Source organism: Crocodylus porosus, unplaced genomic scaffold (assembly GCF_001723895.1).
Source record: "Crocodylus porosus isolate Cpor-Errol unplaced genomic scaffold, CroPor_comp1, whole genome shotgun sequence".
NCBI lineage: Eukaryota > Metazoa > Chordata > Crocodylia > Crocodylidae > Crocodylus > Crocodylus porosus.
In genome coordinates, this window is record NW_017728918.1 from 14,562,312 (window position 1) to 14,579,609 (window position 17,298).

Consider the following 17,298-nt stretch of genomic DNA (forward strand, 5'->3'; position numbering starts at 1 on the left):
TTCTGTAGTTTGAACAAAATCCAGAATTATTCTTTAATTTGGTTTAAAACCTCAAACAGCAGAGGGCTTATTATTCCCTATTAAAGTCTGTAGGAGTTTTACATAAGTTAAACTGTCATCTTTCTGTTGATATCAATGGGAGCAGGAACACGAGTTTCAGGGACACGTTGGAACTGTTTTTCCAAATTCTTATGGGATCATAGGAACATAAAGAAGTAGAGCTGGGAGATATCTCAAGGCACCTTCTAGTCCAGCCCCTGGTGAAGGCAGGAACCTGCTACCCCTCCAGCCAAGGCAGGAAATTATTTCTTCTATTGTGTTTATTCTTGCCTTAATCCTTTCTAAGTTTTCAGTGACATTGTTCCAAAAACCCACCAGTGCAGCATGCCTGACTTTGCTCCCATGGAATCAGTGGGCTCTTGGCAGCGCTTTGGCTGATCCGTCCGCATGGACGACTTAGGAAATTTAAGTCATTTTTTAACACTGATATTATTAATAAGGCAGACAGTACAGTGTTGCATGCTGGCCTTCTCCAATGGGGCTCTTAAAGGTCATTGACAGACCCTCTGTAAATACTGTCTGTTGAGCAAAGAAGAAGAGCGCAGACAGCCCTATCACATTTACTTCCTGCCCCCCCGTACCCCCCCACAAATTATAAATAGTGCTGTCTAGTAAGAAACACCTTGTTAAGTGTTTACTTGCTAGAAATGTGATTTTTTTTTCTGTTAAGATAGATGCTGTCATCAACTAAAGGCAAATAGTGATGTGCTCTTTTCATTTACTTTTAGATATTTTATTGTGTATTTTAACAAGTTAGGCTTGCAGTTTCTTCTTCAGAAACTAATTGACCTTCCTTTTGCTGAAACATCAAAAATAATTGTAAACTCTTCACATTGTGCTAATACTGCAGACCCAAAATGAAATAATGCCAACAAAATGTCAGAAACAGGTAGTGTCAAGCTATCAATCAGATGCTAATACTGACAACATTCGTTCTATTTGTGCTCAAAGAATCAGTTCAGCACTAAAAAGGATCAGTGCTCGAGTACCCACCATTATGAAAAAAAATCTATTTTGATATAACAGCACATGCTTTTGTGCTGCTTTTGTGCTGATATTCTAATTAGCAATACAGCTTAAAACTATTACATATTAGATCCAGAATGATGTCAATGCAAATGTCAGCAGCTGTCATTTTCTGTCAATTTGATCTCATCTTCTCCAGTCCCTGTCAGAGATGTTTATATAGCTTACTTTTCGGCAGGTAGTCTCTATAACATTCCTGGAGTAGATAATATCTTCAGGAAAGCTGCCACAGGTACGGCATAAGCCCGATAGTTCTGCTGGACCTCTGATATGTGCATTCCCTGGAAATCAGTGTTTTCTCTGTGAAGAAGTCAGGGGAGAGGAAGAACAGAAGCGTCTCAAAGTGGAAGGGCAATTTGTGTCCCAAATCTTGTCTAACACTTTCCCTCCCAAATATACAAGTGCTCCAATAACAGATATCACCCAAAAAACCCTTGACTCAAGAATGAATCATAACATTTAACTAATATACATGTTAAGCATAGGTTGTAGACAATATATAAAGTGCATAGGAACAGAGGATGCAGTAGGGCTGTGCGAAGCTTTGGTCCTTGATTTGATCTGGTGGAGATTCGGCCTGAATCAGCGGGCAAATCTCCAAATCCATATCAAATCAGGAGACCCTCAAATGTCTCTGAATCAAATTGAAAGATTTGGCAATTCAGACATAGACACAGCTTTACATGTTTTTTCTACATACCACAAGGTACCAGGCAGCTTGTGAACGCTATGATGCTGGGGAACATGGCGCATCCCACAGCAGCATGGCGGGCTCCCCCGTGCGTTCAGCAGCAGACCCAGCAGTGGACCAGAAGCGCTTCCGCTCCACTTCCAGGTTCACCACCAAGCACACAGTGGCAGGCATTCCTGTGGGATGCTCCATCGGCCTCAGCATCACAGCTTTCACGAGTCGCCTGGTATCTTGAGGTATGTAGAAAAAACATTTAAAGCTGTGCCTATGGCCAAATCGCTGATTTTCTGAATCAGCATCAAATCTTCAGATTCGGATAGAGTTGAATCAAATTGGGGACAGTGATCTGAATCAATTAATTGAATCCTTGGCCCCAGTTCAGGCCAAAGCCAAATCTGAGTTGAATATGACCCAGTTTGCACACATCTAGGATGCAGGTCCTTTGAGGTCAAATATTGAAGGCAATTACATAATTCCATCCATACAATTAAATAGCTCTTGGAAGGCTGCACTAGCAATAAAGCCCTCTGTTAGTTATAAACCTTCTTCTAATTTCCAGCCTCTGTTTATTCACTGCCAGTTTGTTCTGATGGTAATGTAGTTCTTTAGCTTGGATAATTCTTCTCTCTGCCCAGTGTATTTAGAGCAGAGGTGCTTAACCCCAGCCCATGGGCTAGATCTGACCCCTGTCTTAATCCAGTCCACGGAGCTCCTCATGGATCTGTTGGAAGCCCCCATGGGCTGGAACCCTTTGCTTTAGATCTGGTGCACGGGGTAGTATGGGGCCTGATCCCAGAACATGGGGCTGAGCAAAGGCAGCCTGAGGTCCTGGAACTGGTGGAGGTGCGGTGGGGCCCTGCAGCCAAATCTCCGCATTCAGGGCCAGCCAGAGGTGATATGGAGCCCCAATCCAAGCACATGGAGCCTAGCAGAGGTGGCACATGCCCCTGGCACCCTGATCTTGTCACGCAGGACTGAGAGGAGGCAGTATGGGTCCAGGGCCCGAATCCTAGCATGCAGGACTGGGTGGGGCCAGCATGATCTGGACATGTGGGTCTGATCTTGGGGCAAAGGATCTGATTCAGCCCATGGACCAGCCCTGCACCACTCATTTGGCCCAAAAGGTTGAGAACCACTGACTTAGAGGAAAACTATTATCTCTTCTTAGCCTATGTTCTGCTAATCTAAATAATTCAAGCCTTCCTTTCTAAACACAAAAATTATCTTAAGGACACTTATGTGCCTCTTCCAATGTATCTATCCTAAACATGAGTGAACAGAATTGTATCTACTTTTTCAATCTCATTAGTGCCTTGTACAATGGAATTAAAACCTTTATTGTATACTACTGAGGTTAAGTTTACAAACCAGTAGTCTCCCAAATCATTTGTTTCCCTTTCCTAAATAAGTTCTTGCTTTGCTATTCTTTTTGCTTGTAGTTTCATATTCCATTTTATAAATTTATTTTAACATATTGCACTTCCATCTGTCAATTCTTTCAGTATTCTGGGATGGAGATTATCTGTCCACCCATCCCCACCTTGAATGCCTCAGACTCATTGGGTGCATCTAGATGAGCACGCACATGTAATTTGTACCACCTCAAAGCTGTATGAGGCACCACAAACCACATGTGGTGCACATGCACCCCTTTGCTGCACTGCTAATTTGCAGTCCAGTGCCAAAAATTGACACTTGGAGATTCTGGTGTCAAAAAACTGCTGCTAAAAAAAGTGGCATGAGGCCCATGGCATCAGTGTGCACTGCCGCAAATGGAGCCTGGCCAGCCAAAGCCATGCTCTAGCAGCCAGCCAGACTCAGGTCAGCACTGCTGCTTTCCCACAAGGCCCCAAGGCCTGTCTGGATGTGCCCATTGATTTGCTTCCACTTTGGAGGCAATAATTTCCATTTCCATAAAGTCATCCTAATAGCTACTGTGCCTTCACTATCCCGTGATCCACATCATCATTCTGACTGGGAAGTGATGTGTAGGACCTACCTCCCTTCTTTCTCTTTCCTCTGGATATATGTATGTCTACAGAATTTTTCTGTTATTTCTTTAGTTTCATTTTGCAGTGTCTCTACCTTACTGTTACCAAGGCCTTCCTTAGCATGTTATAGCTATTATGCAATAAACTGAGGCCTGCTATACATGTAAAATACCTGCCACCCTGTAAAAGGGTCCAAGCATCTATAAAGTTAGACCCTGAAAATGTTCACTAACTTAATAGCTGGTTGTTATCCAGCTTTAATTTGCATGTGTGGCAGGGTCTTCCTTGGGGCTGGGTGACCCATCAGCTGACGGGGTTCCCAGACAAAGGGGTGCAATGTGCCCAGCCAGAGATGGAAGTCCCACAGCAGAGGGGATTCACATCCTCCATGTCACCTGGCAGCTTCAGGGCTCTGGGTCCTGGTAGCTGTGGGGTGCAGGTATGAACTCCCAGCCTCGGGGGTTTGTGGTACATCCCCACGGGTGAGAGATTGCAGCACCTGTGATCTCCCAGACACAGGATGCCTGCTATGCTCCACTCATTATGTCCCCCCCACTATGAGTCCCACAGCTGCCAGGACTCACAGTCCCAGCTGCATGCCATTAACTGCAGGATTCACAGTTCTAGCTGTGTGGGGCACAGTTGAGGCTGGTTCCCTATTGGCTGGTGCAGGGGAAGCCCAGGATGGCAATAGGATCTTATGCTGAATCCAACCATCATGTCTCCTGCCATGCATGTGTGACATGGAAGGAGGCACAATTTTGTGCATCGTGCATTAAATCTTATTGCACGTTTATCTGCACATTTAGAGGAGGTCCTGTTCTCACATATCCTATGCAATTTCTGGCCTCCAAGATTTAGGTTTCTTTGCTGATCAATTCCTGCTTGTGTTCTTTTTAGCCCTCCCTCCACCCCCATTTTTTTTTAGATAGCTATGCTGTGAAGCCTGTAGTCCTTCCTTGCTTTGTTGCTTGGGGTACAAATTCTAGAGAGGTATTGCATCTTTGAATTAAAGATCTTCTCCCTAACCAAGTCCCTGAGATCTTTAGTCTAACTGACTTCGCTAACAAGTTCACTTAATTTCTAAATTTCCTTTCATTCAAAATGGAAAAGACAGAAATGAAAATAATACATGCTATGGCTGGGAATTCACTGAATATTTAAAGGTAAGAAATGCACTTTTTTTGTGACGGGAGGGTGAACATCTATGGCTAGGCAAATTAATTATTGTGAGAAAACTAGCTATTATACATGCCTTTTCACTTTTTGTATGAGGCTTTCAAAGTAATTTGCAAAAGTAATTGATTGACTATTATAAAACTTTGCAAGGCAGATAAATATTATATTCCTTTACAGGTGGGTAAACAAGCATTCAGTTTAAATGACACTAGCCAAAGTTAACCAGCAGCAGTCTCAGACTGATGCTTTTTCTGGTTGGCTAGTCTTTCATTTTCTCCCTAACACGTTGAAGATACGCAAACTGCAAATATGGAGGTAACTTACCCATGAACTTCTTCTACTCACGTTCAAAGGTACTTTCTCCAAACAGACCCTGAACAGCAACTATTATCTCAACAATAGCATAAACCTTCAACAAAAGGCTCTGCCAAATCAACAAAGGAAGCTCCATGGTGACTGAAAATCAATAGGGCATAAAGAGGCATAAAAATGATTTTTATAATGATTCTTTTTGAAACAAATATTCAAGTTGTATGAGAACTCGTGGCTCAAATAGCGTTGCATGGTCTTATGAATAGTAATTAAATCAAATCCTAAACACAGGTATTAGATTTTAATTGAGCTCTTCTTTAAAGAATTTTTTTTTACAGTGTCAAGGTCATATTCTCACAGATAAGAAATTTATTATATGAATGGAGCAGGAACAATAGGCACTGGAAACATATTGAGGACATGTGGCATGCTACATGAAAGGAGAGAGAAAATATACTAAAATCAATAATTGAAGTATACACAGAAGACATTCTTGTTGATAATTAGTTTAAATTATTAAAGCACATAAGAGGTTATTAACTAGAGGGTATATACATTACTTTTTTTGCTGAATATAACTTTCCAAACTCTCCAAAACTTCTTCATCTGTTTAAGTAAGTTTTAAAAACAACTCTTAAAAAAAAAAACCCTCTGAAAATTACTTACAAGATAGATGAATGGTTAGATAACTGAATCTTGATTAATTTGTGATCAGCTTACCTGCTTGAATGGTCTGAGACCTGCAACAGTGAGCTTAAATAATGACAACTACCATCTTAAAACTAACCCTGAAATGTTATGGGACAACCCTTCTAGAAAAAAGGAGACTTGTATTTAAGTGGCTCTTAGAGAATTCTCTTTGACTTTGAGTCAGCAAGCACTTAAGCATGTGCCTAACTTTATGAATATGAGTAATCCCATCTGTATTTAGAAGACCACTTAAGCAACCAACTACTATTAAAATCAATTCAACTTATGCTTGTACTTATGTTCTTTTCTAAAGCAGGATCCTCTTGCTTTTGTTATTTACCTCTATTTCATTCCTATGTGAGTCTTGACTCCCAGACTTGATTTCATTAACTGGTAATGGATGGTAACTAAATGTAAGTGTTTATTTTATTAATTTATTTTAAAATGCAACAGAAAAATCAGAAAAAAATGTAACAACCATTTATGAACTGTGAATATGCACATAACTTTTTCACGAACAATCAATAATAAGGCTAGGGACAGAAGTTACACATAAACTGGTTTAATTGATCAGGAACTGCTTTAAGCCTGTAACAGAGTAGAAGTTCAGTGCACATAAACCAATTTAAAAATGGTTGAAAGTGGTTTAAGATAAATCTGGTTGGATGTAGTATGAGACTTAACTGATTTAAGTCAAATCAGTTTATGAAACTTCTGTCCTAGACCCCTTCCTGGTTCAAGTTAAACCACATTCCCCCAGCATCCCTGTTACAGCTTGGGACTGGGCTCTGCTGTCTGCTTCAGAGAGCAGGGCTGGCCCCACCCTTATGCTCTCTAGCCAGAGCAGTGAGGGCTGGCTCACTGGACTCACTGGCTGGCTCACTTGGTCCCCATTGAGGCAAGCCCCAGCTGGGGTCTGAGGCCAAGGAGGAGAGCTAAACTCACCTTTCCCCAAGTACAGTGCTGCCTTGTGCTGCTGGCTTCTTAGTGCTAGTTGTGACTGTGGGCTACAAATCCTAGAGCTCCTGAAAGCAAGAAGAGGAAGTGATAAGCAATCCTGCAGAACCCTGCTGCTGTGATTGTGGACTGAAAATCCCAGAGACCTCAGGGCAGCAGGAAGAGAAAGTGAACATATAGCCCACACTAGCTACATACCATAGAGCTGTGTTCTAACTCCCCTTGGCTTCTGTTTTGAACTACTGCAGGGACTCATTTCTTGAGTCAAAAGTCAATGTCTATTCACTTGCAAATTGGTTCAATTTACACCTTAGACTAACCTGCAAAGACCGAATCAAATCAGTCTTGGGGTTTTTGACTGTCTGTACTTAGCCCAAAGGTTAAAAAAGAAGAAAGGACAGGAGAAAAAAAGAGAAGTGTATGAGGACCAATATTTTAATTACCAAAACATTCTAAGAACTTGTGCCGAACTACACTATAGTTTTCAAAGCAGTCCACTAAACATTATTCTCTCCATATCTGCTAACTGTGCCATGTCATCACATGAGATTTCAGTCTTTGGAGATGCCTTACCTTTTCAACGTAATAGTATAATAATAATATAGTCCTGTGTATCGCTAGTAAGGCCTGTAACTAACTTATGGCATCCTTGGCAGACACTGTATTCTGCCTCCAAAATTTTTTTGCCACATTTCATCACAGCTTTTATTTTGTGTGTTGCAGAAAATGCCCTACTCTCAATTATTTGCTATTCAGAAGTATTTTAAGAGCTGTAGAGTCATGGCACCTATGGCTGGATGTTTTAATGGGGATTATCTTAATCTCAACTTTGATTTTGTGATAGAATTAAAGCAAAGGGCTCTAAAATTTGGACCAAGATTAAAGAAAAAAATGTCACCCATTAGATTAGTTCTTTAGAAGGTGAGCATACAAGTGAAAACAAGGTTATGACTGGAAAGGTTGCATCCTTATATTTGGGTTGTAGTACTAGGGACAGGTCTATGTGATAGTGTCTTGTGTGAGAAGGTGCATTTTAATTGGCGGAAAACCATCTCACCCTGGAGGCAGAAAACAGCAGAAATGGAAGGAAAGGAAACAAGACTGAGAAATCCACTGTATTTCCCTTTAACCACCACCTGTGAAATCTGCCAGAGAGTCTGTGGCTGTACGATTGGCCTTCTTAGCTATCAACAAATTAATCTATAACCCTTTACTTGACCCATGAGAGTGATCATCCTCAACAATGAGGGATCACTGAAAATGGAGATGAGTACCAAGGAAACATTGATTTTTTAAAACTTCATTTTAGTCCATTTTCTCTACCTCCTTCATCTATATCTCCATTTCTTCATGCCTCCTGCAGCTATAGTTTTCTGGTCTGTGCATTCCTTACTTTATTCCAGGAAACTATTTAAATCCTATCAAACTGTCTTATAAAACAGTGGCAATAAGTTGTAAGTAAAGAAGGCCAGATCCTAAGAATGGATTATTTCTATAGGAAACTATTAAAAGGGCAGGTTCTGATGCAGAGGAGCAATGAAGTTAACGTATAGTCCCCTCTCCAAAGAATTTATCCCAAATATGCACTGTGCCATCTGCCTCTTCATAGGCAGCACTTAACAGATAATGTACTTGAACAATACTGGTGTCCTAGGCCCTTCTGATTAACTGGCATGTTCTCCATTGTTATGCTCATGCCATTGTCTTTTTCTCATTTAACCTTCCGAAAAGCGTATTTTGTTTATTTCAGCCAAGGGCCATATTAATAATTATAATGAAATGTGTTCATATAAAGGGGAACAGATACTATTCATGCAGAAAAATTACATAATACTCATTTGACCATATGGCAAATAGAAATTACTATCCCATTGGCCACTAGCTTTCAGTGAACAAAGGTTGGAATCAATATTCCAAATTGTCATGTCCATGCAAAACCCAAACTTCTATAACAGATTATTAACTATTTTTCTAGATATAAATCAATTCAATTCAAAGTCCAGCATATTACAAAACCCAGATCTTAAAGATGGATTGTTGGTTGTAGCCATGTTGGTCAAAGACATAGGCAGGCAAGGTTCTTTGTGTAGATGTGATATCTTTTATTAGACCAACTAAATAGTTGGAAAAACATTATTTGCAAGCTTTCAGGCACAAACATCCTTCCTCAAAAATAGGGAGATCCTTTGCTTCAGTTTTTCATCAGCCCAAGGGGAAAAACATGTGAGATAAGGCTCACACAAGGCTTGGTGGGAATGACAGCCTTCCCACTGTTGACACTGAGATGGTACAAAACCAACTAGAAAAGCTAGACATTTATAAATCAGCAGGACTGGATGAAATTCACCCGAGACTTCTGAGGAAGTTGGCTGAGGTCATTGTAGGACCCCTGGCAATTTTTTTTTTTTTTAATCTTGGTGCCCAGGGGAGATCCCTGAGGATTGGAAGAGGGTCAATATTGTGCCCATCTTCAAGAAAGGGAAGAGGGAGGACCTAGGTAACTATAGGCCAATCAGCCTAACTTCTATCCCAGGGAAAATCCTAGAAAAACTCATCAACGAGTCTATGTGTGACTCACTAGTAGAGGGTAGGGATTCTGAATGACAGACAGCATGGCTTTGTCATGGGAAGGTCCTGTCTTACCAATCTCACCTCCTCGCACAGCCATGTATCTCACCACCTGGACATGGGAGGGGAGGTCGACATTATATACCTAGACTTCCACAAAGCCTTTGATCTAGTATCATGGGAAAATTGGAAGATTGTGGGCTTACCTGCTCAATGGTTCAGTGGGTGGAAAACTGGCTGTGAGGTAGGACCCAGAGAGTTATCATGAATGGATCTGTGTTGTCCTGCCAGGAAGTGGAGAGTGGTGTCCCTCAAGGGTCCGTGCTTAGTCCAGTGCTTTTCAACATCTTTATCAATGATTTGGATGTGGGGATGAAGAGCTCACTGGCCAAGTTCATGGACGACACCAAGTTATGGGGGAGCATGGTCATGCCTGCAGATAGACTGCAGATACATGAGGACCTGGACAGGCTGGAGAGGTGGGCGAATTGGAAACAGATGAGAAGTGTAAAGAGCTCTGTCTTGGGGCAAACAATCCCGATCATGCCTACAGACTCAGTGGTGACAATCTGACTTGCACCATGGCCAAAAGGAACCTAGGGGTAATAGCTGACTATTGCATAAATATGAACCTTCAGTGCAATGCTGTATGCAGTAGGGCAAACAACACCCTGGCATGCATCAACTGATGCATCTCATGCAAAACCAAGGAATGATTCTTTCACTTTACTCAGCACTAGTAAGACCATAGCTAGTGTACTACATCCAGTTCTGGGTGCTGCACTTCAACACAGATGTAGAAAAACGGAGGGGGTCCAAGAAGAGCCACCCATATGATCAGAGACTAGTAAGGCAGACCATATGAGGAGGCGCTGAGGGACTTGGGCTTCTTCAGCCTAAAGAAGAGAAGGCTGAGAGGGGACTTGGTAGCAGCTTACTGCTACATCAGGGGAGTACATGAAGAACTCGGTGAACAACTGTTCACCAGGGTAACCTTGGGGAAGACCAGGAGTAATGGATACAAACTCCTGGAAGACCACTTTATGCTCAATTCTAGGAAAAACTTCATAATCAAGGTGTCTAGATTGTGGAACAAATTCCCTCCTACCCTAGCAATCTTCAAGAGGAGACTGGACAGTCACCTCGCTGGGGCCACCAGACCCTAGTTGTCTTTCCTGCTTAGTGCAGGAGTACTGGACCTGATGATCTTGTGAGGTCCCTTCCAGCCCCTTACAAACTATGACTCTATGAACCACATATACCCAAAGAACCTTGCCTGCCTAGATCTTAAAGATGTCACTTTCCCTAGCTGCACATCTTCAACTGTTGAAATACATTAAAAATCATAAGTATTTTTGAATATTTGAATATTTTCACATGAGTATTTTTGAACATATTGGTCTCATTTGCATTCTTCCTATTTCTTCTAGAATTCCTGTATTTGTCTTTTTAAAACATAGTTTCAGCATTAGGCCAGGAATGAGCACTTACATCCATTCCTCATGCAAAATTTGTTTATCAAAGTATACACCTATATAATCTTCTCACTACATTTCTTGTTTTTAAATGAAAACTGTGTTGCACCATGTGGGGATTCTTTTTAGTATCTTTATTTTATTTATAGATACTGAATATATATTTTTCTCTCAAACTAATGAGATGTCTCTTCTGGGCATATGCTGTGCTCGGTGTGGGGGCACAATGAGCTGAAAGTAAAGCACTGTTTTGCTTTTTTTAATGTCTGTAAGCAGCCTCTATGTTGTAATCAAAGGAGTTTAAAGATATGGTATCATGGGAGGATAGAGTGAAGGATAAAGGCACCCAGGAGGGCTGGAAGCTTCTAACAGGCACAGTATTGGAAGCCCAACAAGAAACCATCTATGGAAACACATGAAGAATGGCAAGAAACCAAGGTGGCTGTACCAGGAGCTTCTAAAATGTCTCAAATGCAAAAAGGAAAGCATACAGACAATGTAAAAATGGGCAGGTCACCAAGGACACACACCATAAAATAGCAAGAACCTGCAGGAACAAAATCAGGAAGGCAAAAATGAAAAGTAAGCTGCACCTAGCAAAGGAGGTTAAGGAAAACAAGAAGTATGTTGGCCAGAAAAGAAGGACCAAGAACACTCTGGGTCCTCTGTTACTAAGCCAGGAGGAACTCCTAATTGAAGACACAAAGAAGGCAGAGCTCCTCAACAGCTCCCTTGCTTCAGTCTTCACAAAAAAAAATAATCTGCAGCCAGACACCTAATAGGGATTATCTGTATAAGGATATGGAGCTTTTGTTGGGTTTGAATGAATTGAAGACAGCAGGGCTGAATGAACTTCAGCCCAGGGTCCTGAAGGAACTGGCTGAGGAGATCTTAGAGCCCTTGGCAATGATCTCTATGAAGTTGTGGGAGATGGGCCAAGTGCCAGTTGACTAGAAAAAGGGCAGTGTCAAGCCCCTCTTTAAAAAAAGGCAGACCCAGATTACTACAGACCAGTTAGTCTCAGCTCAATACCTGAGAAGCAGGGAGATGTGAAGCGGGTCCTATTCTATTCAGGTTCAGATTTGGCCTGAATCAGGGACAGTTATTTGATTTGTTTATTCAGATCACTGTCCTGATTTTATTTGGCCAAATCCAAATCTGAAGATTTGATGCTGATTTGGAGAATCAGAGATTTGGACGCAGACAAAGCTTTAAAAGTTTTTTCTACATATGTCAAGGCAGCAAGCATGGCTTGTGATCACTGCAGTGCTGGGGCAGATGGAGTATCCGACAGGAGTGTGGGTTGGGGTGGGGGGGAGGGGCTTCCATGTGCTCAGCAGTGAACCTGGAAGTGGACCAGAAGTACTTCCAGTCCATTTCCAAGTCCATCGGGGAGCAAGCTGGGGGGCCCCCTCCATGCTTCCTTGGGGGGACCTTGGGTATCCCCCAGACCCAGGAGGCACCAGTCATTAAGCTGAGGGGAGGTGGGGGGTGGGGCCCAGCGTGCTCCCCAGCACACTCGGAAATAGACTGGAAGTGCTTCTGGTCCACTTCTGGGTCTGCTGCTGAGCATACTGGGGAGCCCCCCATGCTTCTGTGGGAAGCTCCGTGCACCCCAGCATCGCAGTATTCACAAGCCCCTGCTACCTAGAAGTATGTAGAAAAAACATTTAGAGCTGTGTCTATGTCCAAATCTCCAGATCTTTCCAAATCTCTCCAAATCGATTCAGAGGGTTCCAATTCAATTCAGAGAGATTAAAGGGTCCTCTGATTTGATTCGGATTTAGATATTTGGCCATCAAATCAGACCAAATCTCCACCGTATCAAATCACGGACCAAAGCTTTGCACAGCCCTCCTGGGAAGTTACTGGAGCTTATCCTAACAAAGACCATTTGCAAGCATCTGGAGGAGGGAAGGCCGATCATAAGAAGCCAGTGTGTATGGTAAGGGCTTAGAAGGCAAGACATACAAGGAGAGGCTGAAGGTGCTAAGCATGTTCAGCTCATAAAAAAGGTGCTTAGGAGAGGACCTAATAGCAGTCTTCAAATACTTGAAGGGCTGCCATGAAAAAAGATGGAAAGCACCTTTTCTCTCTTGTTGCATAAAGGAGGATGTGGACCAATGGTTTGAAGTTGCAGCAAAATACATTCAGATTGGATACCTGGAAAATTTTCTTCAATTTGAAAATAGTGAGGCTGTAGAATAGACTGCCTAGGGAAGTTATGGCCTCTCCATCACTGGAGGTGTTCAAGAAGAGGTTGGACAGCCACTGGTCAGGGACGATCTAGGCATAGCTATGCCTATTTTCTGTAATTTTCTACCACTTCCCATACTTCTGGGCTTTGCTGTTTGGTTCTGCTCCCCTCCCCTCACCTCCACCTTTTTCTGCTATATGTCTATATGTGTCACAGTGTTATTAAGCCTCCTCAGGTGCATTGCGTACTGCCTACAGCTACAGCTGGAGACATCAGCTTGGGTGTGTTGATTCTCCTGCTGGAAGCAAGGCTGGAGGTTGCTAGCTAGATGGTCTTGTCCCTCCACTCAGGGTCAGACCGATCACCGTATTTGGCCTAAGGAAGGAATTTTACCCCATGGCCAAATTGGTATAGACTGTGGGGTTTCTTGTCCTTCTCTGTAGCAGGGGAGTATGGTCCTCTACACAGGACTTCTTGAACATATATTGACAACTTTTTATAGAAACAGAACATTAGCTGCTGTGGTTTCCCTGTTTTACTTGTAACATATTAGGATGTTAGGTCTATGTTGTAGAAGGGCAGAGGGTAGTGTTATGTAGAATTTAGATTATGGTTGATAGGGATGATCCTGCCTCAGGCTGGGCATTGGACTAGAAGACCTCTGGAGGTCCCTTCAAGCCTGATTTCTATGTGACTCTATGACTACTTCCAGAAAAACAGTGTTTTCTTGTGGACCTTTGATCATGGTGTGAATTTAATATAAAGGTCTCTAAATTTGACTTCAGAGTCTATTCTTTCCCTCTTCCTCCACATGAGACACCTTAGTGAGGCACTTTCATACTAGCTATAAGCCATCAATCTAAATGCTCTCCTGCTGTGCACTCCACATACCCCATTGTAGATGGTTCAATCTCAAAATGTGTCAAAGCAGATTTAGGCTCTTATTCCTGGTCTCCTGTTGATGAGAGAATTTACAAGTGTTCTTGAAGTAAATGATGTATTTAATGCTTTCCATTGAAAATAAAATCAATATTTCCAACCGTATCTGAAATACCACATTTTTCATTGCATTTGAAATTGAAGGAATCTGCGACATCTTGCATGTCATGGGTAAAAGTGTCTGTTATTTTGTACCACTTAGTACAACGTTATATACAATGTTATATTGAACACATGGGACAGGGGGTGGTTCTGCAAACTGATAGCTGCAAAATTATGGTCTCTGTCAATTACACTATTTGTTTGTCATTGATTTTTCTTTTCCTTGCATATGCTGGTGTGGTCTATTTAAGGACTTTGGTGACTTCGTGTGTACTTTCTTTTACTTTTAAGGCTGGAACATTCTGCAAAGCAGAGATCCCGAGGTTCATTATCTGGAATCTGTTTAGATCCAGTGGTCCACAGATTGTACCCAACAATGGAGCAGTTAGAGGTTGACGTAGAAAGATTTACGTCCCTTCCTTTTTTTTTCACTTGCTGCTATTCCCATTCAGTTAAAGCTATTGTAGATGTCGGAAATCCTTATCTGATTGACTGGATTTTAGGGAGACATAATAATTTGCATTCAATTTTATAGCAGCAGCAAATTGAACCAGTGAGTGCTTTTTTTGTGTGCTTTTTTTTGGGGGGGTGTTTATCTTTCAAACAAACTTTTGATTTTCTTGATGTGCAGGAAATTTTCCTTCCTGTATTTTCACTCCCTATTAGGATAAACTTTTTTTTTTCCTTTGGAAATTCACTGTTTTGCCTAGAAATGTCAAAAGAAAACAGATATTTTTTGAAGACAACGCCAGTTTGCCATAGGATCTTCAGCGGAGCTGGACAAAACAAGAGATTTCCAACTAGTGACTTTCATTGACCTATTTTAAGGGTGATGCAGAGTTGTACTGTCCAGTTGTGGAGAGTGGGAAGGAATGGCTCCTGAAAAAAACATTCTCTTCTGCAAGTCATCTCCTTCTGAGGATCAGTATCTTGAGAAGGGGCATGCATGCTCTCTTCCATGTCTTTAGGATACTTAAGCCTTCAGAAACAAAGTGTCATGAGGTACATTGCAGAGGAGATGATTTTTGCTCACCAGGTGGAGACGTTCCAGGGTATCCCTGGCCTTATATTATAATTATAAAAACTAATATTCCTCATTCATTTCTGTACAACACTGAAAGGACCAGGCACAGTCTAGCCTTAATGAAACAGGAGGTATAAAACGGATATTTAATTTCATGCAAGAACAGTGGACAGAACTAGACCTTGGATAAAATTCTCCAATTAATAGTATCTTTTGTGAATTTTGCTTTTCTTTTTCTTTTCTTTTCTCAGTTAAATACATGTCCAGGAGGAGGCTGATCTCTCTCTTTCTTCCTCATTTTTTTTAGTTGGTTGGCTCCAAACACGTGTTCAATAAACATTTGGTGAAAATAGATTCCCACCTATGGGTTTCTATTCCCACCTATGGGTTCCTACGATCTATTGTTGACAAGTAATCTAATATTTGGTTAGATGACTGGAACTTTAAGCTAGAATTTTGAAAAGGGTCAGATTTCCAAATGCATACCAATTACAGCTGGAAGAAGATTTTCTGAATGAAACAAAAGAAACAGGACTGTCAACCTACCAAAAAGTCTCCTCCAACCAGAAAGAAACGGAGGTGTTTTAATTACTTCGTCTTTTTAGGCACTAGGTTGAAGGCCAATTTTCACCAGCTGAGTGTTAATTATTTTTTCAGATCTCAGCATCTCACATGCAGCCAACATACTGGACATTCATTTCTATGCCAAGATGAAAGCTGAACCCATCTGAAAATCTAAGCCCAGTTGTGGGGCTCAGCTCAATTCAGCAAACTCCAGCTACATGTCACCTGCTGTTATTTCTGTTCATTTATTGCCAGTTCTAACATTTGCAAGCAGGCCGGGGTCTGGCTTAGGACACTGGGGGTTGAGGAGCACCTATGGAGATAAAGGATGAAAACAGAGAATTATGCTTAGCTACAGGGATAGGGCACAGATGCTCAAGCACTTAGGTTCATTCCTGACTGCAAAAGGCTTTTTTTTAGCAGGCAGGCTTTGTTTTCACAGGTTTGTGAATGTGTGTGTGGTGTATGTGTGTATGTGTGTGTGGTTATTTTGAATATTTTCCCTGGTGTGTGGCACCAGAATGATTCGCAAGACCTTTCGCAAGCACAGTTGTACTGCACAGCAGCACAGGTGTAACTGCACGATTTGGTAAAGCAGGGAGGATTTTATCCTTTCTTAGTTTTTGCTCATATTCTATCTGCAGTGCCACCGGCCTTTCAGGACTGCATTTTTCATCTCCAAAACACTAGTCACCAAAGCATCATACATGTCTTGTTCATGTACCACATGATCTTGCTACAGCCCTTTCTCTTTCTCTGTTGCTGCTGCTTCTACTTTTCTGTGATGCTTCCCCACCATGGCAGGCAACGCCAAAGCCAATCAGTCCTCCCAATGCAGGGAAGAGATGCCATATGGTTAACTTTTACTGTTCCTGGTGCACTTGCTTCCACATTGTATCTTACATCTGACATAGCTTTTGCTCGTGTTAGCCAGAGAAAGTTATTTCTCCTGTTTCTCTGACAAAATTTCCGTTTTTTCCTTCCCAAATTTCAGGCCACAAACACTTTTCAAAAAGACAATGCAAGTGCTTTTGGTGTCAATATTGGTTTGAATACATATTGGTATTCATGTGTGTGTACTTGGTAGCTGTGTTGGTCTGAGACAAGAAAACACACACAAAATGAGAACTCTTGGCTCCAAAATGATACCTTTTATTAGCCGAGCTGGAGAATCACAAGAAAATTGTCCTTTTCTGCAAACTTTCGGGATCCAAGTCCCTTTGTCAGGCTCTGGGAAAAGTATAGGTGGTACAACATCTTATCTATGGGGACATTTTACCATCTTGTACCATCTATACTTTTCCCAGAGCCTGACGAAAGGACTTTGAGTCCAAAAGCTTGCAGAAAAGGACAGTTTTCTTGAGATTCCCCAATTGGTCTAATAAAAAGTATCAGTCTGGAGCCAAGAGTTCTAGTTTTTTGTATGTCTATTTGTATTCATAGCACTTTTACATTTTACAAACATTCTTGAGAATAAAACGTTGGTCACATGAATGTTCATGGAAAGCAAATAAAGGAGTAAA